General features: G+C 44.3%; 2 long non-coding RNA genes across 11 annotated transcripts in view; one reads left to right on the forward strand and one right to left on the reverse strand.

Moving 5' to 3' along the window:
* Positions 1–362: 362 nt before the first annotated feature.
* LOC143661681 (uncharacterized) lies at positions 363–10,730 on the reverse strand. Its single transcript, XR_013164775.1, has 4 exons — positions 10,615–10,730; positions 5,907–6,030; positions 2,705–2,928; positions 363–1,721 (listed from the first exon to the last, which is right to left on the reverse strand). It is a non-coding gene; the product is annotated as an uncharacterized LOC143661681 (long non-coding RNA).
* A 56-nt stretch (positions 10,731–10,786) lies between these two features.
* LOC143673730 (uncharacterized) overlaps positions 10,787–17,936 on the forward strand; it is a 121,697-nt gene continuing 114,547 nt past the window's right edge. For all 10 annotated transcript variants that reach the window (XR_013170555.1, XR_013170558.1, XR_013170562.1 and 7 more), the window contains exons 1-2: positions 10,787–10,999; positions 12,495–12,604. This is a non-coding gene — a long non-coding RNA (uncharacterized LOC143673730). The remainder of the gene's footprint in view (positions 11,000–12,494; positions 12,605–17,936) is intronic.

Here is a 17,936-nt window from a genome sequence, read left to right on the forward strand (position 1 = left end):
CCTCATTGAACAGGGTGGGAGAATTTTTAAAACCTTGTGGCAACTGAGTCCAGGTTAGTTGTCCAGAGAATCCCCCTCGGGGTCAGCCCATTCAAAAGCAAAGATGGGCTGACTTACTGCAGCCAGAGGAAGTGAAAAGAAGTGGTCCTTTAAGTCCAGAACACTGTAGACCTACTGGCTGGGAGGTAACAGGCTCAAAAGCATATATGGATTAGGCACAGTGGGGTGAATAGTTTCAATTCTTTTGTTTACCTCTCAGAGATCTTGCACTGACCAGTAATCATCGGTCCCAGGTTTTTGGACTGGGAGAAGGGGGGTGTTCCAGGCTGAATGGCAGGGGACCAGAATACCTGCCTCCAGGAGTCTTTTCATATGCCTCTTTTAGCCTTTAAGCTTATTGGATATTATCGGACTCTGATTGGGGTGGCGATGCTAGTTAGCTGGACAATGATGGGGGGCCAGTGGGCAGCTAATCCTGGTAGGTTGGTTTCTGCCCATATGCCTGGTATTTTTTCTTTAAACTCCCACAAATATGGACCTGGGGCCAGCAGTGCCACCTCTGGGGTAAGTAAATACTCGTCTGATAAGGGGCAAGTGAGGAGGATTGCTGAGGGGTATGTATCGAAGGAGAGCTCAGCCGAACCGTTTTGAAAGAGTTGGTGGCTTGTAATTTCTGGAGAAGATCTCTCCCCAAAAGGGGGTATGGACACTCAGGCACTACAAGAAATATGTGGGTGATAGTTCCTTCCTCAAGGTTAGTGATCCTAGCCTTAGTCCATGGGTAAGACTTTGTCTTCCCATTGCTCCCTGTATGGGGATTTTCTCCTCAGATATGGGCCCTTCTGCTTGCTGGAGGACGGAGAAGGTCACCCCAGTATCCACAAGAAAATTTATAGGCTTGCCCCTGATTTCTAATGTGACCTTGGGCTCCCAGGGGCTCAATGGAATGGAGCCCTGGCCCCATCAATTCCCCTGTTCAACCAGAACAGGGGCCAGTTTCATTCCTTTAAGCCCTCTTTTAGGGCATTCATTTTTCCAATGTCCATTCTCTTTGCAGTAGGCACATTGGTTTGCACCTAGGCCCAACCTTTTTCCTTGGTTTCCCTTTCTTTTTTCAATAATTCCCCATCTTTCTTTTTGTTTTTCCTGTTCAGCCATTGAGGATACTAAAATTTTGGCTATGTTTTTGGACTGCATGGTCACGGGGTCATCTCTGTTATTAAAAGTCTTTTGGGCAATCTCTATCAGTTCGGACAACACTTTATCCTCAAATCCTTCTAACTTCTGTATTTTTTTCTTATGTCTGGTGCCGAATGGGTGACAAATGCTATATTTACAGCTCACCTATTTTCAGATGCCTCTGGATCTATAGGGGTGTATAAGCAGTATGCCCCAAGGAGGCACTCAAGGAAAGCAGCCAGAGATTCAGCCGGCTTTTGTATGGTTTCACTCACCTGAGACAAGTTGGTCAGCTTCTTGGCCGCTGCTTGTATCCCCTGGAGCAGAGTCTGGCAATACCAATTGAGAGCCTCCTTACCTCTATCAGTGTTGGGGTCCCATTTGGGGCGGGTGGAGGGGAACCCAGCCTCTAATCAGGTTGATTCAGTAGTAGGCTGTCCGTCAGGTCCGAGAATTAATTTCCTTGCCTCTCTCCTGACTCAATCTCATTCCTCGGAGGTGAAGAGGGCCTGGAGGAGCTGTTGGCAGTCATCCCAGGTTGGCTGGTGGGTAAAAAAGACAGTCTCCAGGAGGGAGATGAGCCCTTGGGGCTTTTCATAGAAAGAGGGATCCTGGTTTTTCCAATTATACAGATCACTAGAGGAAAAGGGGACATAGACTATGAAGGGTGGGCGGTCGTCCCCCAGGGCAGGGCCAACCTGCCTCGAGGGTAAAATTGGAACTCTGGAAGAATTCGGTGATTGTGAACAAGAACAAGGGTGGTGAGCAGAGCCACTTCTGGTGGGGGCTGAAGGGCACCTCCCGGCTATTAGAGGAGCTGGTTGCCGCTTCTTGTCCGTTTCTCCCCTCCGGAGGTGGAGGGGCTGTTGGGTATGGGGGAGGGTCCATCGAGAGTGGATCCTCTGATGGTCCTGTCAATACTGGGATCCCATTGGTTTTTTCTTTTTGAGAGGTTTTTATTAAGAGGGCCGTTTTGGCTCTGGGGGGGGGGTCTTTCTTTTTGGAACTCCAGGCAAGACCATAACCACTTGGGTTTTTCTGTTAGAATTTCAATCCAAATTAGTGTATAGGGGATTTGGTCAGGGTGGCCTGGATCACCAAAAATCACCCTTTGGACTTTATAAGCTATAGATAGGTCTGTGGTTCCCTCAGGAGGCCACCCAGAACCAAAAGTCGGCCACAGCCGTGAGCAGAATTTTTCCAAGTCGGAGGTGCTGACAGGGGTTCTGTAGTCTCCAGCCTTCCGCTGAAATTCCTGGAAATGTTTCAAGAAACATTGAAGCGGAGTACAGACAGATGAACTTGACTGACCCATGACAATTACAACAAAAACAACACAAAATGTGATGAGACCAACAATTAAGAGGAGGGACAAAATGAACTAAGACACACAAAAGCCTTATCCCTAACAGATTCCTAACCAGAATCCCAGGCAATGTCTTGCTCTGGGACCAGACCCTGGAAGTAATGCTGCGTCCAGCCTTCCAGAGGTCCCCACTGCATCCAGTAACAGACCTGTACTCACCGCTGAGGTTTCCATAAACAGATGACTCCACCAGATTTTGTATAATTTTGGAGGGTCCCGTAGAACCGGTCCGGTTCCTGGTCCTTGCCTGAGGCAGAGGAACGTCTCTCCGAGGACTTCCCCTAGGCTGGACCTCAGTTCCGGGTGCGATCCCCAGGACCTGTGGTCACCAGATGTCCCATTAGGGACAATCTTGCTGGGGCCTCCAAATGTTGTGGGGTGCACTGAAAGAGAGACCACACAAATCAAAACGACACACCAATTTGGAGTCTTTATTAGCCGGCCGGTGACTGCCTCAGAAACCTCCAAGAAGAGGATTCAGAGAGCAGCCCCTAGAGGTTTTCAAGGTGTGCTTATAAAGGCTAAAACCATGCTGTGGTTTTTTGGTTTTTTTTTTTGCAGTTGCTAGCAAGCAAGCAGTTCATAGAAGCAGAAGAATGCCATTAGCCATTGCCAAAACCTATCCCATTCCCACAGTTTTTTAGCATTGGTTATTGTTTAACTCTCAGGGACATTCTGCCCCACTGGTGTGGGGACTCTCCCTGCTTGGGCCTGATTAATTGCTCCTGGCCCTCCACACCTGGTTCTATGTATCTCAATTCTTCAGTTTTTGCAATCAGGGCCACCCTAAGTGGTATAGAAGGCAGTCCCAGGTCACTCACACCCTGGAATATATGTCCCAATCATTTTTCTGTCACTTCTCTAGCTGCTGCTTGTAGCAGGGGTGACCTCAACCTATCTTATTCTGCCATCTTCCTGCTAGTAAGAAAGATTTCAGTTTCTCACCATTTAAGATTACAGCTGTGCTTTTTTTCCCTTATAAGCAATAAGGACAACCAAATCAACAGACTGATCCCTTGACCTTGGGGTTTGTTCCTGTGCTGGTTTGAAAGGATGTATTTAACCTAGAAAAGGTATGTTTCAATCCTAATCCCATTTTATAAAGGCAGCCATTTCTTCTAATCCCTATTCAATACTGCATGTTTGAAACCTTAATCAGATCATCTCCCTGGAGATGTGACTCCATCAAGAGAGGTCATTAAACTGGATTAGATGGAGATGTGTCTCCACCCATTCTTGGTGGGTCTTGATTATTTTACTGGAATCCTATAAAAGAGAGATTCAGAGAGAGCAGCGAAAGATGACAGAATGTCACAGAACCACAAAACAGAGAGTCCACTGGCCAGCAAATTTTGGAAATGAAGAAGGAAAATGCCTCCCAGAGAGCTGGAAAGAAGCTGCCAGATGATGCCATGTTCACTATGTGCCCTTCCACTTGAGAAAGAAATCCTGAACATCATGAGCCTTCTTGAATCAAGATATCTTTCCTTGGATACCTTAGATTGGATATGTTTATAGACTTGTTTAATTGGCAAGCAAATTATTTCCACAGCCTAAAAACCGTTAACTAGTAAGTTATTAAATTCCCCTTTTAAAAAGCCATTTCATTTCTGGCATATTCTTTCTAGCAGCTAGCAAACTAGAACAGCCTCTAAGAAACTTATTCCTGCAAAGGTTAGGCTAAGTCTACTTAAAGTTTAGCCTATTGTTGCAACCTCTACTGTTGCTCAGATGTGGCTTTTCTCTCTAAGTCAACTAGCAGGTGAATTCACTGCCCTCCCCACTAGAGGACATGATTCCCAGGGGTGTAAATTTCCCTGGCAATTTGGAACAGAAATCCCAGGAAAAGCTGGGCCCCAGCATCAAGGGTTTGAGAAAGACTTCTTGACCAAAAGGAGAAAAGAGAAATGAAACAAAATACACTTTTCATGGCAGAGTTAAGAGGTTATCCTGGAGGTTATTCTTATGCTTTCTATAGATATCCCTTTTCAGTTTATGGTGTATTGGAATGGCTAGAGGGAAGTACCTGAAAATTTGAGTTGTGTTCCAGAGGGCTTGATTCCTGAAGATAATTGTATGAAGATATAACTCCTACAATGTCACTGTGTGATTGTGAAAACCTTGTTTCTGATGCTCCTTTTATCTAGGGTATGGACAGGTGAGTAAAGAAAAATGGATAAAAAGAAATTAATAATAGGGGCAAACTAAATTGGATAGATGGAAAAACTAGTGGTCAATGAGAGGGAGGGTTTAGGGGTATGAAATATGAGTTCTTCCTTTATTTTTACTTCTTTTTCTGGAGTTATGGAAATGTTCTAAAAATTATCATGATGATGAATTCACAACTATGTGATGATATCATGAGCCATTGCATGTACACTATATGTGGACTGTATCTGTGTGAATATTTGTCAATAAAAATATTTGTTTTTAATGATAACTGTGTATTTTTTACTAAAGTCCTTCTTGATGTTGAGAGATTTCTTTTATAGTTCCAGTTTGTTGAGTGATTTTATCATGAATGGGTGTTGCTCTATCAAATACTTTTTCTGTCTCAATTAGGATTATCATGGGTTTTTCCCTGCATCCTATTTACGTGGCACATTATATTAGCTTATTTTTGTAAGTTGAATTACCCTTTATTCCTGGTTAAATTGTGCTTATAACAGTGTATTATATCTTAAAAATGCAGCTTCATTGAATTTGCTACTTATGGAGCATTTTGGATCAACATTTCTAAGAAATATTGGTCTGTATTTTATCTTAATATTTTGGGCTAGTATTGGTATCTTGGAAAAACTGGTCTCCCAGAATGAGTCAGGAAGTGTTCCCTCATATCTTCCATATTTTTGAAGTGATTGAGAAGACCAGATGCTAATTATCTAAAGGTTAGGTAAAACACCAACGAAGCCAAGCAATTGTGGACCTTTCTTTCTTGGAAGGTTTTACATTACTGATTCAATGTCCTTACTTGATGTGACTCTGTTCCATATTTCTATTTCTTCAGGGTCAGTTTAGGTATTTTGTGTTTTCCTAGAAATTTTTCCATGTCATCTGGGTTATCCAATTTGTAGATGTTATAGTTGAGGGTAATATTCTCACTTTCATTTCTGCTTGTAGTAATTTGAGTCATCTCTCTTTTTTATGGTTACTGTAGCAAAAGCTCACCAATATTGTTGCTGTTTCAAAGAACAAACCTTTAATATCTGTCTTAGTTTGCTGGGGCTGCTGCACAAAGTACCACAGATGGACTGGCTTAAAACAGCACATTTAGTGTTTTACACTTTCGGAGGCTAGACATCTAAAATAAGTGTGTTATCAGGGCCTTGTCTCCTCTTACAGGAGAGAATGCATTACATACCTCTCTCTTGGCTTCTAATGGGTGGCAATGAAATTCCTTTGCTTCTTGCACTCTGATTCAATCTCTGACTTGATCAGATGGCTGTCTCTCTATTTCACTTTTACTGTGTCCAAGTTCACTCTTCCTAAAACAACAATCATATTTTATTAAAGGCCCATTCAATCCCCAGGGTTCATCCTCTTGAAATACCAGGTAGTGGCCACATTCTCTCTAAGCTCTGGGGAGTTGACCCCACCTCTTCAGTCACAAGGCTGGTGTTGACCTCATGACTTGAGGTTGTCCTTAGGGCCAAACAGCTGCATCAATGGTCCTATCTTTCAGGCATTCTTATTTCATTTTTTTTCCATTTCTGGAACAAACTAATCTACAGATTCAACACAGTACCAATAAAAATTCCAAGAACCTATTTTTAAGATTTCAAAAAAGTCAACAACCAAAATTATCTGAAAGGGAAAGAGACTTTGAATAGCTAAAAGCATCCTAAAAAAGAAGAATGAAGTGGGAGTATTAATACTCCCTGTCTTAAAACCTATTGTATAGCCACAGTGGTCAAAACAACATGGTACTGGCACAAAGATAGAAGCACTGACCAATAGAATTGAGAGTGCAGAAGTAGACCACCAAATCAATGGTCAACTGATTTTTGACAAGGCCCTGAAATCCTTTGAACTGGGACAAAATAGTCTTTTCAATAACTGGACATGGGAGAACTGGATATCAATAGCCAAGATAATGAAAAGGACCCCTATCTTACACCTTACACAAAAATTAACTCAAAGTTAATCAAACACCTAAATATAAGAACTAGCATCATAAAGCTTCTTGAAGAAAATGTAGGGAAACATGTTTAAGACCTAGTAATAGGAGGCAACTTCCTAAACTTTACACACAAAGCACAAACAAAAACAACAGAAAATAGATAAATGGGAATTCCTCAATATCAAATACTTCTGCACCTCAAAAGACTTTGTCAAAAAGGTGAAGAGGCAGCCAACCCAATGGGAGAAAATATTTGGAAATCATATATCGGACAAAGGTTTGATTTCCTGTATATACAAAGAAATCATACAACTCAGCAACAAAAGAACAAACAACCCAATTATAAAATGGGCTAAAGATATGATTAGGCATTTTTCTGAAGAGAAAATACAGATGGCTCAAAAGCACATGTAGAGATGGTCATCTTCATTGGCTATAAGGGAAATGCAGACCAAGAGTACCATGAGATACCACCTTACACCTATAAGAATGGTTACTATTAAATGTTGGAGAGGATGTGGAGAAACTGGGACACTTTTGCCCTGCTGGTGGGAATGTATAATGGTGCAACCACGATGGAAGACTGTTTTGCAATTCTTTAGGAAACTAAATATTGAGTTGCCCTATGACCCAGCAATAGCATTATTTGGTATATACCAAGAGCTGAAAGCGATGACACAAACAGACATTTGCACACCAACATTCATAGCAGCATTATTCACAATTGCCAAAAGATGGAAACAAATCAAATGCCCATCAACAGAGGAGTGCATCAACAAAATGTGGTATACACATACAGTGGAATATTGTGCAGCACTAAGACAAAATGACATCCTGAAGCACACAAAATGCATGAGCTTTGAGGACATAATGCTGAGTGAAGTTAGCCAGACAGAAAAGGATAGATACTATATGAATCCACTTTTATGACCAGCATAAAGGTATAATCAGAGGCTTATAATATGGACTACAGGGGACTGAGAGATACATAGAAGCTAGAGATGGGAATATAGCCCTCTTGCTTCCTATATTCTGGAGCAGCTAGAAGGAAAAATATGAGAGGATCACACGGTAGCCCATGACAAACTCTGGGATCTATTCTGTAACCACCTGTTGAAGAGTGCTTTAAAAACTATTGCTTTTATATTTCTTTGCTTGCATATATGTTATACTATACAATAAAAAAAAAAGAATTGCAGTATCAGGGCAAGCCAGCCTGGAATCAAGAAAAAAGGCTTAAAAGTGGTGGGATCTCACAGCACCCTGGCTAGCCTCTTCCTTATTTCACCACCAGCTGAGCGTGAAGCCATTCAGGTCCCCAGTGCAGATCCCTGGCCTCAGTTCCAGAGGGGGCAGAGCAGCCCTCATGCACACACTGGGAACATTTGTGTCTGGCCCAATCTTTCTGGCCATGGATGAGGGGCTCGCCCTCCCAGAGCTGGTTCTGCACATGGAAGGTCGTTCACTGATCCCCATACAGAGAGCAGGCAAGTGGCTGCCTGGGGCAAGGGGCTACTGACTGTAGGATGAGCAATGCAGTGTCCAGGACCATGAGGAAAATATCTCCTAGGGAAGAGAGGACATTCACAGACATGTAGATGGGATTTCTTAGGGCCAAAACTGCATATCCAGGACAAGACACACCTGCAGAAAAGACCAGGGAGGGCTTGCCTGGAGCTATTTCCAGACTCACTGTATGAAAAAGAACTGAAGGAGAGCACCTGGCCAGGCCTTCTGCAAAGACTGGGGAAGGTGTTTTCTTTATCCTTTCTTTCTTCATTTCTTTTGTCAGTTTCTGGTATTCAAGGAAAGCTCTGTCATAACATTAGCGGAATATAAGTTTAAGGAACACATGCATCAGAGTAGAAATTCCAGCAAAGATGCATTAAAACATCAAAATTTCCAAGTTTAATCAAAACAGTACAACTCACAAAGAAACAGGAAGTGATGGCCCAGGCGAAGGAGAAGACTAAAGCACCAGAAACCACCAATGAGGCTGCTCAGAGCTGGGACATTCCAGACAAAGATGTTTTAAAAAATCATCCTAAATATGCCCAAAGAACTAAAAGAAAACACGGACAAAGAACTATAGGAAATCAGGGAAATGACAGATGAGCACAAAGAGAGTATCGATAGTGAGATGGAAATTATGAAAGGGAAACAAAGCAATCATGAGTCTGTATCTGGCAAAACTGTCTTTAAAAATGAGGGGGGAGTTAAGACATTCCTGGAAAAACAGAAGCTGAGGGACTTCTTCACCATCAGACTCGCCCTACAAGTCATGCCAAAGGGAGTCCTGTAGGTTGAAAGGAAAGGATACTAGATACGAAATCAAAGTCACATGGAGGAATAAAGATCTCTAGTAAATTAATATCATGGGCAAATATAAATACCAGTACTTTTGTATTTTGTATTAGTAACTCCACTTTTTACTTCCTATGGGATCTAAAAGGCACATGCATAAGATACGATAAATCAATGTCTGGGACTCATAATGTGTAACTATGTAATTTGTAATACGAGGTACATAGAATTGGGTGGGTGAAGGGGTTTGGGAGCATAGTTTATGATGGTATTGAAGTTGTTAAATTGGTAGTTAAGCAAATGAGACTGTTAGAAACTTGGAGTGTTAAATTTAAGATCATGGTAACCATGAAGAAACTTAATTATTAGAGAACATGCAAACTCATAGTGACAGAAAGTAGAGCACAGGTTACCAGGGGTGGGAGTTAGGGCAATAAGTGTTAATGCAAAGTGAGTGCAGGGTTTCATCTGGGGTGAAGGGAAAGTTACAGTAAATGGATACTGGTGGAGGCCCTGAAACACTGAATGTGATTACTCCTACTGCATTGTGTACTGGGGGGGCTGGGATGGGAAGGTTTATGTTGAATACATGAGTCTACAAAAAAAAAGAAAAGCTTAGGAGATAATGGCAATTAAATGTAATACATGATACCAGATAGGAGCTAAGAATGGAGGTAAAAAGGCTCAAAAGGACATTAGTGGGACATAAGAAAATAGTGGAATATAGATTGTAACCTTCATATCTTAACTTTATAGATTTAAGTTTTTGGAGCTTGATAAAATACACTTAAGGTGATTACATAAATGAATATGCTTGCTTATAGGAAATGTACATGGAAGTATTATGTGCCAAGGAGTAAAAGTGGACAACCTGCTCTCAGATGTTCAGAAAATAGGTAGATGTACAGACAGGGCAAAGGAGGCAAAATGTTAAAACTGGCAGATCTGGGTACCTGGTGGAGGGGGTTTGTTGGTGTTCTCTGTATATGGGGTTTGTATTAAATTTGTTGCTGTCCTGTAAGTTTGAAATTATTATTTATTGCCAAATAATTTATTTATTGCCGAATTATTTACTGCCAAATAAAAAGTTAAAAATACATACATTATTCTGTTGATGTAATAAAACCTCTTGATGATTCTTCCCTATTTTGAAATCTTCACCTTCGCTGAACATTTTTAAAAAGTGTTATAAAACTTGATATTTTAAATTATAATTATGTAATATCTTTTCACTGTCTTAATTTTCAAGTAGGACTATTCCGATACTAACCCTGAGATTTATGCCTTTATACTTTTCATGGAGGCATTGCTAAAAAACATTCTATGAAAATCTAATGTTTTCGGTTTGGAAATGCAGTACTTTAATAGAAGTCAACAGAGTTTAAAAGATTTTAATATACCCTCTCTAAATGGTGGGTGTGTGCCACAAGAACGAGCTTGGAGTCTACTGATGAGATAATGGCCTCACATGGGCAGGAGCAGGCAGGGGGTTCCCAGAATTTAGGGGCTCTCATTTCCAAAGCAAACCACCCGGGAGGGGGCTGAACTCTGGTCTATCTGCTGGAAACTGCCAGGTCCCTGGGCTTGTCCCTGCCTCTCTGGGTCTCACTTTCTAATTCCACACTGAGGGGTTAGATGTGCTCACCGGGGCTGGGGTGCCTGGCTCCCTCACCCTCAGCGGGGTGGTGCGCTTTAAGGGCGCTCACAGGCCTGGGCTCCCCTAACGCGGGACACAGCGAACCCAGTGCTCGGTGGCGGGGCCCTGCCCATGCTGACCAGAGGACGGTGACGTAGAGGGTCCCTCCCCCACCCGCGCATGCGCACTGCGCCAACGGCTCTGTCCCACAGGTGCCAACGGATCCCTGCCCCCCACACCCTGATGTGTGTCCTCCTCTCTCCCTGAGTCCACGGAATATGACAAGGGGAGCCCAGAAGGACGCTAGGGGCTGGAGCTGGCGTACATGGGAGCTTGTGGTGGGGCCTCTGCGTACCTGCTGGGGACAATGGCCCAGGAGTGCAGGAGGAGGCAGGTCAGGACCCTCCCCTCCCTTGCACCTCTCCCCATAGCAGCTCTGTAAGGGAGGGAGGATATCCAGGGGAGGAGAGAAGCCCCTGTAGTGTTCTCGTTTGGGACACAGTTTCTGAGGTTGGGGAGCCCCTCCCATCCCAATGCTATTGCCCATTTTGCAGAGGGGCCACAGGCTCCAGCCCTCAGGGCCCCGAGGTCTGGGAAATTGAGTGCAGCCTGAAAGTGGGACCCAAAGTCCCTGCTCTTTGCCATTCCTGGACCTGTGCTGAACCTCAGGGGCTCATCTTGGGCTGGAGCCATGAATCCCAGAGGCCTCCTGAGTCCAGACCCCACAGGCTCTCAACTGCCTAGATTTCATCCCTGTACCCACCTTGCCATGGAGGAAACTGAGGCACTGGTACGCCCATATTGCTTCCGGTTATGATGGAGCTGAGCAGGGTTTCTGAGCCCCAAATCCTGTGCTTTGCACAGGGAACCCTGGGTATGGGCCCATGAGCCCAGCTTTGAGGGTGAGAGGACATGGATAGGGGGCAAGGCATTAGGGGGTTCACTGATCTGGTTGGTCTGAGTAAAGAGAGAATACCCTGCACATTTCTGATGCTCCAGGTGTTGGGGTGTGAAACCTGCCTGTGGGGTCTTTACTAGCAGGGTGCACACAGGGTAGGAGGATGTAGGCATCAGGCCACCAGCTGTATGTCCAGCCAGCTTCATCCCAGGAGGAAGAGAGAGAATTAGAAGAAACTGCTGCCACTCTGGGAACTTGTGGTTGGGTGGAAACAAACACTCAGCCCACCCAGTGAGTGATCCCTGAGCACCTACCCCTGCGGAGAGCCATACATTCCACTACCTGGTGGCAAACAGGGCCTGGAGGTAGAGGCTATTAATTCCAATATTACAGGTTAGGAAATTGAGGCTCAAGTCACAGCCAGGCAACCAGAGCCAGAACTCAAACCTCCATGGGCCTCTCCCTCCCTGAACCTTCTCTGATGATGACAGTGATTGAAGAGGCCTTTTCTGAGATTCTGTGAGCAGGACCCCAAAGGAGGGGAGGGGTTGCAGCTACATCTACAAACTGTTGTGCAAGTGGCATATTTATTCCTTGTCTTAAATGTGGACTTAAACATGTGATGCCACCCCAGAACCTTCCTGCTCTCCCTGGGGAGCATCTGAGGAGTCCCCTTGCCTATCATGGTTACCTCTTCCAATTAAGTGTGAGCTCAGAGCCCAGCCTAACCCACACCGTGTCTGCATCACAGGTGGGTTCTATGTACAAGGAGGGAGGCTTCAGGGAGGCAGCAACAGGGCAGTCAGCTTTTTAGGACCAATGACCACATCTGCAAAGTCCTCCCTTTTGCCACCTCTCACACCAGATCCCAGCATTAAACCAAATGACACAACAACTGGTAAGGTGAGAGCAAGTCATGCTTGACACAGCCTGTCAGTGAGGTGGGGTGGCAGGGAACAGGCCTCACACCAGGTCCTTCTGTCACCTGCAGGGACCTTGTAGGACAAGAACTCTGAAGAGTGATGCCTGCAACCTTCCATCACCAAGGGCAATGAGGACTGCATGAACCACCACACTGGATCCCTCTGGGCAAAAAGCAAGGTCATGATAATCCCCCATTCCCTTCTAGCCCTCTGTTCCCTATAGGATCTGGACCAGGAGCCAGAAACCCAGACCCTGCCCTCTTGTTGGTGTGTGGAGGCTCCAAAGCTGAACTATCTAAAGTCAGCACAGAGACAAGGATGAGGTGCAGGGGGGGGTTGGTGCATTTTCATGGTGTTCCCCAAGCCTATTGCATGGCAGACCTTTGGTGCACCTCACTCAGGCCATACAAGCACACCCTCTGTCTGGGGGCTTGAAGGTCTGGTCACATGAGCTATGATCCCACAAGGAGACAATCTCATGATCCCCTGTTCCCAAAGCAACTCAGAGTTCTATAAAATGCTCTGTGAAATGTATGACCACTCATACAAAATTTCCAGAATGCTATCCCTGGAGGGAAGGTGGCCCCAGATGCAGTGATGGGGAAGCCAGTGAAGACAGGAGCCATGACAAAACTGGTTCTCTGCTACTGTCCTTGAGGGGCCCCAAATGTGGGCTGAGACCTGATTCCTGAGCCAAAAGGATGGTTGACAATTGAGGTGGGTGCATTTCCCAGGGATGCACGTGGGCTGATGGAGCCAGGGGCCTTTGCAGATGGTGTCCAGTCCATACTATAATGGGCATAGGGAATTTGGAGGGAATTCAAAATGGGGCCTGGGGGAGACCTGAAAATGACAGCCATGGAAAGGGGAGTGGTGTCTATATATGTTGCACCAAGAGCTGAGGCAGGCTGGGAGGCCCAGTGTGGAAATGTGCTGGCTGTGGTGGTGGAAGTGGCCATGGTAGTAAAGATGAGCTGGCTGGTGAAGCCAGAGGTGCTGGTGCAAGAGACTATGGGAGGGATTGGTAAGAATAAAGGAAGGGGATCCTCACACATATGAGTGGGTGACTCATTTCTGAGGGTGGTGTGATTGGAGAACAGGGTTAAGGTGTTAGTAGGTGTAGGGAGGTCAGAAGTATAAGGTGTTGGAACTGCAAGTGAAGGTGAAGGGCCACTGTTCTCAGGAAGGGGAACCTCAGGGAAGGGATTGAATCTAAACGGAGACAGAAATTGAGTGGGAACAGGCAGAGGAGAGTTAGGAATTGGTATTTGGTCAATACCAGTTTGTATAAGGGGAGGTACATGGCTAGACAAGATTTGGGACCTGAAAGGAGGGTCACTCAAACCAGCTACTATAGTGGAGGAGCTAGCTGGAATCAGCAGGATGATTTTACTTGGGTCAGGGCCTCTGCATTTCTGCAGCAGTTGGAGAGAAAGAAGTGGCAGGCTCAGTAACACTGCTCTCTGACGTGCCCTCAATTTCATCCTCCTTGAAGATAGTATGGTCCTGTTTTGGCTCAGCATTCTTCTCCAGGTCTGTATCTTCAGCACTGGCTACTCATGGAAGTTTCTGATGTGGGGGCAGCTCACCTCCACCCCATGACAGTGGCAGTGGCATCACCAGTTTCCTTTTATAGCATCTGCATCTGGCAGGTGTGACAGGAAATGTAGAGGTTTTTGGAATAGATGCAGGGTTTTCTCCCAATATCCTTCCCTGGCTGTGAGCCTGGAGAGCAGAGCTGCTGGTATTCATCCTCCACTTCCTCTGGTAGTCTCTCTGGAAGCAGGGAGCAGAATGTGACTGGACCAGGGGGCCCTGCTGCACCTGGATCACATCTTGCAAGATGTAGGACACCACCAGCAGGCCTGGGTGAGCTCATACTGGCACAGTCATTGACAGCTGAGCTCACAAGAAAATCCTGGTCTTTCTGATACAAGCTGTCTTCTGAGGGCTGGGAAGGAAAGTTTTTCTTGAGAGGCCTAGAGCTGCAGAAAAAGGAAGTGACCACTCCATCTGTCTCCAGAGTTTTGGATGTTGATGGTATATCCTCATGCTGTGGGGTCCCCTTCTCTGATCCTCCTCCTCTCTGGCTTCTGTGTGATCCTCCTCCCCTTTGGAAACCCCTTAACTGCTGACTCCTGGTCCCTTCAGTTCATCCTCTTAAGCAGGGATGCAGGAGGTGGCTGGCTGGTGCTGGCCTTCTGGGTATGTCAGGCTGTGCAGGTGGCAAACATGTGAGAGTGCATCTGTGCCCTGGGTGAGGAAACCTCACCATCACAGAAGAGGGGCCAAACATCTTGGAGTTTCAAGAAGACAACACCGGCTTCCTCTGAGGATTCCCTCTGGACACAGAATGAAGTATCCCTAGAGAGGAGCATTGACTCAGCCAAATTGGATAGTTCTTCTTTGGGGTGATGGAAAACTCAGATAGTAAGTTCCAGTGACCCAGGTTGAAGGGACTGTGCACAGGGCTGGGGAGCAGTGCAAGGACAACAGGGTTTTCCTGACCTACATAGTGGGAGGGGTGAACACGTGGGTGACCGCTGGGCCCAGGGCAGCGGCTGCATGGCAGGGGGCATAGCTTACTCAGTGTATTTCCCATGAAGGACAATTGGCACAGTTTTTGATAGAGGGAGTGGAGTATGAAACGCGAGACCAGTGTCTTAGCATCTGACTCCTCCAAGGCAAAGACCACAATGGCTCTGTTCAGCCAGAGCCCTGTGACAGCAGCATCCCCTGGAGACATAACAAAGCAGGGTGTGTGACACGGGGAGGGCAAGTGACTGGGGAGTGCTCAAGCTGGGGTGAGAGTGTGTGCTGGGGAAGGGTACGTGACAATGTGAGGATGCACAATGGACAGGGAAGGGTGTGAAGGAAGGGGTGGAAGCAATGATGCCAAAGGGCAAAAGTTAAGACCCAATGACCCCACTAGCTAGGATAAGGTCATCCTGTCAATGAACTTAACCCATGGGGCTGTGAAGATTTCTGGGGAGGACATACCATCCCTTGACTTGCACAGATGCTGCACTACACAGCATCCTTTCCTGGCACAGCCGGGTTTTCTTCACTTCTTTTAATCCATTCAGTTAAAACAATACCTTTTCTTGGGTCACACAAGTGGCAATGCCAAAACCAGGAGTTCAACAATGGTGTATGGTTCCAGAGCTCATTCATTTAACCAAGAGACTGTACTGCCTTCTCATCATGTAGGCATTAAAAAAATAGTATGTGGGGCATTTAGCACCAGGACACACCTCTAATGAGCATGTGCACTAGCTTACTAGGTGCTCTTCTTTGATTCAACTCATAAGCCCATCTTGGTGCAAAATGGCCTGCTCCAATCTCCTCAGAAGATGTGGAGCAGGGAAGTTCAGTTGCCCACATAGCACGATTGGGCATTTCTCTTCCAATCAAACCTGGTTGCACAGTTTCTTTTTCATCTGATTTGAAAGATTTAAATCTGTAAGGATTCTTTTCTACATAAAACTTGATGAATCCTGGAAGAAATTTTATCAAGTCCATTACTTATGGTGAAGAAGCCAGTTTCTCTGGTGCTTACAGAATATGCCTAGTAAGACATCTCATCTGTGACCAGGAATGAGTATGTCATTTCAACTTAATAGCAGAGCAATGTACTGTATTAAAATAAGGTCAGCGCAATGCACATTGTGAGCAAACCAGTTAGGTTCACTCTTGACTATGCATAACTGGCCTCTGAATGTATCTTTAGAGATTGTTCTGCCTACAAAAGAACACATGCTCTTTGATCTCTAGGACAAGAAGATATGTATTTTTGTCCAGGGGCTGGAACCTTCCACATAATAAGAAAGATTCAAAGAATCGTGCCCTAAACATGTCTTTATCAAGTCTTAAACTTGTATCTTTGGTTTGCATCATTGGGGTGGTTTTCTCTCATGGGTTGATATATATCAGGCATATGACATAGAAAAGTTTCAACCAAGAATCATGAGAGCAGTAAAAAAATACATATATTCTTTTCTACTTGTATATTTAAAATAACACTGGACATAATTCATATACAACAAAGATGTTTTAGCTGTCTGTTCATGAGATCTCTTTCATAGTATGTCAGAGCAAATTTGCACATTCCAACATTGAGGTTGCTAGGAAATAGACGATTTCAGTCAAACTCAACTTTTTGAAAGAGGTCAACTATTATAGGCCTTTTCTCACCTTGTCATGATCAGAAATGTTTTATAGTAATGATATTTAACCATAATTTCTTGCTATTATTTGAGGAGTGTTCATTAAAGAATAATTTCTTGATTTTGTTTGTGAAAAATATGTCAAGCTGGCTAAAGTTTTGGACAAAGATGTCTTTCAGAAACTCTGAAAAAAATAGTCCAATATCTTGGTCAATCTTATTTGAAAACAGTAAATTAGAAGCATGATATTTCCATCCTTTTTGTCTCCAAAGAGAGAAAAGAAACATTCAAAATATGAAAAGTATTGATGCTCCAGGACAATAAAAGGGAAATAGGAAAAAGGTATCTCAGAAAAATCCACCTATTCATTTTTCTTGTCCAATGGGAATAGATGGTGTAGTAGTTAGTATTAAGCATCAACTTTTCCAGGTGGTGGTGCCTGGTTCTGTTGCTGTGGACTTAAATCATCAGCATGTGAAATTCATGTGTGGCTGGTTATGTCTGTGGTAGGCTAAAAGGAATGCCTGCTGCAATGAGTGATGTTTAATTTAATTAGCTGGAGGCTTAAAAGAGAGAGAGGTCAGAAGAGAGCCTAGCACAGCTCAACAGCCCAGCACCACTCAGCTCAGACCCAATAAGCCCCAAATGTTGCAAATCCAGAAAGGAATCACCCTGGGAACACCTTTTGACCCTTAAGGCAGAGGGAAGGCCATCAGAGTTCACTTAGTGACTTCCCAAGTGACAGAGAAACCCAGATGAATGCTAGCTGCCTTTCCTCTGAGGAACTGTAATTTGTAACTATGTAAATCCCCTTCATACAAGTGGTCCATCTCTGATGTATTGCATTCTGGCAGCCTTAGCAAACTAAAACAGATGAGCAAAAGGTTTTTTTGAGATATGGAATATTATCTTACTTGTCCTTGTGTGGAAGAATAGCATTAAGTGACAGGTGTTTATTCTGAGACAATTCAGCTTGGCAGAAAAAAAAATAAGATGGGATAAAATTTGTCAAGGCAAAATATTTGAAGAAAACAATAGTTTATGATAAAATACTTGAATAATAATAGCAACTTACAATTGTCAGGCAGATTACTTTTCATTGAGCAATTTGTAATCCATCCATCTCTAGTCAGATCAAGTGAACCTAGGAGTGCTCAAATACAGGATGAAAATTGCGGTAGTGACAATCAACCCAGCTGACAACCTGTTTTACTGTCATGTTCACCAACATCCCTATCACCTACCTGCTATCATTCTTAGAGTTAGTGTTGGGGCATATCAAGAGGTGTGTGGAACTTTTAAATGAAACTCTTCCCCAAATAATTTTCTTAGTCTCCTTGTTTT

The sequence above is a fragment of the Tamandua tetradactyla genome, chromosome 2 (genome assembly GCF_023851605.1).
Source record: "Tamandua tetradactyla isolate mTamTet1 chromosome 2, mTamTet1.pri, whole genome shotgun sequence".
Classification (NCBI taxonomy): Eukaryota; Metazoa; Chordata; class Mammalia; order Pilosa; family Myrmecophagidae; genus Tamandua; species Tamandua tetradactyla.